Here is a 3,492-nt window from a genome sequence, read left to right as displayed (position 1 = left end):
AATCCCAATAGTGCAAAACCTAGAAAACCATTAAGGACTGAGCTCTTTTTTTCTTTTCTTTTTTTCTTTTTTTATAATTAATATTTTAGTTCTTTTTCCCCGGTCAAATAACAGGCTCATGATGCGAGACGGAGCAAGCAAGGAGAACGGCGAGGGGCGAGGAGAATTGGGCACGAATAGCAAATTGGAGAATTGTTTGGGTAGCTTACGGAAACGTATATTTTAAAAAAGGTTTTTTAGATATTACTCTCTTACGTCATAGCTATTTTGTTATTGGTCCCTCAGATCTTCATATTTTGTTTGAGTCCCTCAAATACCTTGAATATGTTGATATTGTCCCTCTTTTAATATCTCCATTCAAAATGGTGCACTGTGGTTAGGTTAGGGCTAACCCTAGGTGGCTAATTGCTGAAGTACCCAACCCATTGAATAGGGTTGTGTAACCCTCATTTCCTCACGCTCTCAATATTAATTCTCGGCATAGCATCATCCTTTGAAGAAGAAAGTAATCTTACCCCTAAATAATCCTACCCAAAATCAAAGCCAAATCTGGATGAAAACCTTATTGTGGAGTGGAAAGAAAGATCCACACAAGATTTACGTTAGTTGAAGTATGAAATAAGCCTTTGTGCAGGTAAAGATTGCTATTTGATCATTATTTATTTCTCTCTCTCTCTCTCTCTCTCTCTCTCTCTCTCTCTCTCATGCAGTCATATTCTTTGTGAGTTTTTTTTTGTGGTAGATCTAAGAGGTTAGGGGTTGTAGTTATTAGGGACTATCTTCCACCTCCAATTTTGTTCCATTGTGCAATTTAGCTCTAATTATGGCGAAATTTCCAGTTGATGTTGAATTACTGGTTTGTTATGATATTTGCTCTCATGCAGTCATATTCTTTGTGTGTTTTTTAATGTTGTGATAGATCTAAGATATTTGGGGGTTGCAGTTATTAGGGACTATCTTCCATCTCCAATTTTGTTTCATTGTGTAATTTTGCCCTAATTATGGCGAAAATTTTAGTTGATGTTGAATTACTTGATTGTTATGAAAATTTAGGTGAAATTACTTCTATGGATGTTATCCTGCTATTAATTCTTATTTTTTATGACTTTTATTTACTGTCATGTTGAGAATATTGAATCTACAAAGTATGTTCTTAGCCTTTCATGTTGAGAATATTGAATCTATAAAGTATGTTTTTAGCCTTTCATTGTGCTTCTTGTAACTGTTTTTCTAAGATTTGAAATAAAAAAGCATGTTTTCTCCTTGGGTTGTCTAGGAACACAGGGTTTCCAATTGCTTTCATATCCTAAATTTGAGATAATTAATAGGTTTCGGGACACTAAAGTATTAAAAAATTTATCAATTTTGAAACCTATACACCAAAATATTTTGTGTCAACAATTGGTGAGGCTGGTAGTAGATAATCAGTGTTCAAGTAGAAAATGGATAAAATCGCAGGAATATACCTTTTAACATTTTAACGAGTTCAGGGTAAGTTCATAATTAGAGGAAGAAGGGGGAATTGAGTTTTTTAACGGGTCAGATGCAGTAAGTGTGAGTTTATGTTTGGGATTTGTTAAGTGAGGGACATAACTATCCATTCATGCCCGGTGTTAAAGATAACATAATATTCTATGACATTTATGGCACCAATTAATGATAGGGACCAATATCCACATATTCATAGCATTTGAGGGACTAATCAAAATATGAAGATTTGAAGGTGTAATACAAAATAGCTATCATTTTAAGGGCCTAAGACCTAAAAACCCCTTTAAGAAAACTGTAAAAAGCAAAAGTTTGGTCTTTTGAGCTTTTTGCATGCTAGCCCCTGTTATTTCCAAATATAGTGTCTTTCAGCTCCTCTATTTCACATCACGCACCTACTTTGTTCAAAAAATTAGGACAGCTACCTCAGTCATCGCTGCACTATTGAATGATCATTACACCTTGGTGCAGTTTGTATTCCTGGATTTATATAATGTTAGCGTAGACTTCAATCATGCTGACCGTTGAAAAATATGCAGCCATTCTTTTAACTGATTTTTTAATAATATCGTCGAAGGAACTGTATATTCATTTTTTTTAAAAGCTCAGTCTGTAGTCTTTACGTGCAATTTCTTTCCATTGAATGATCTAAGACTTTGACGAGGGATAGCTAATTTAGTTACATTTTACTTGTACTTATTGGCCAAAGTAATTTTTCAATGAAAAGAATCTATTCATATTGTGATATTAATTAATTCATGGCAGAAAAAAGTGCAAGGCTCACTCCTGAAGGCTATCTGCATGGCTTTTGTTAGCTTGCAACTGTAGTTCTGATGTAGCCGTCACATGCAACCAATTGAATCATTTGTAGTTTTTGTTATTTATAACAATAGTTGCTCTTGTTTTTGTTTGATTTCAAAATTTTACAACTTGAAATTATAACTGCATTTAGGCCTGTCCATCCGGGCCGGGCCGGGCAAAACCGGAGCCCGGACCCGGGTACCCTGGGCCGGGTCCGGGCCCGACCGGGCCGGGTTCCGGGCCGGCCCGGGTTTTTTCATTTTTTTTAAATTTTTTTTTCAAATTTTTAAATTTTATTTAAGTTTTAAATTATAAAAAAGACAAAAAAATAATAAAAAAAATAATTTTATTAATCACTTAAAATGTCATAAATTACAAATAAAAAATTATAAAAATAAATTCTTTATTAATAATTAATAAATCATTTACAAATTACAAGTATAAATTTATTTTGGAATTCATCGCATCACAATAGATAAGTACATCCCACCTAGGTTTTTTTAAATTTCTTTTCTTTTTTTTTTGATAAAAAAATAATAAAAATTAGTTTAATATTATTATATTTTATATAATTATGTATTAGTATATACTTCTAAATTATTATGTAACTATATATTATATATACATATATTATATGTAAATATATTGTATATATTTATAAGTTATAATTTAAGAGAGAGAGAATCGCATAAGTAATCCTGTAGCCGTTGCTCGTTGGGCCAATGGGGAAGTAACCGTTGTAATATACTATACTTATATATACTTAGAGAGAGTATACACACACACATATATAAAAGAGTATACTTATATAATAGGGAGTATACATATATAAGAGAGAGTATACTTATATATACATATATACTAAGAGAGAGAGTATATTAGTATATATATATATACACAATACATATATAAGAGAGTGTATACTAATATATACTTATATAAGAGAGAGTATACATATATAAGAGAGAGTATACTTATATATACATATATACTAAGAGAGAGAGTATATACACACACACACATATAAAAGAGTATACTTATATAATAGGGAGTATACATATATAAGAGAGAGTATACTTATATATACATATATACTAAGAGAGAGAGAGTATACACACACACACACACACACATATTATACATATATAAGAGAGAGTATACTTATATATACATATATACTAAGAGAGAGAGAGTATATATATA

The sequence above is a fragment of the Asparagus officinalis genome, chromosome 4 (assembly GCF_001876935.1).
Source record: "Asparagus officinalis chromosome 4, Aspof.V1, whole genome shotgun sequence".
Taxonomy (NCBI): Eukaryota; Viridiplantae; Streptophyta; class Magnoliopsida; order Asparagales; family Asparagaceae; genus Asparagus; species Asparagus officinalis.
The sequence above is the reverse complement of the archived record's forward strand: the minus strand, read 5'-3'. Positions refer to the sequence as shown.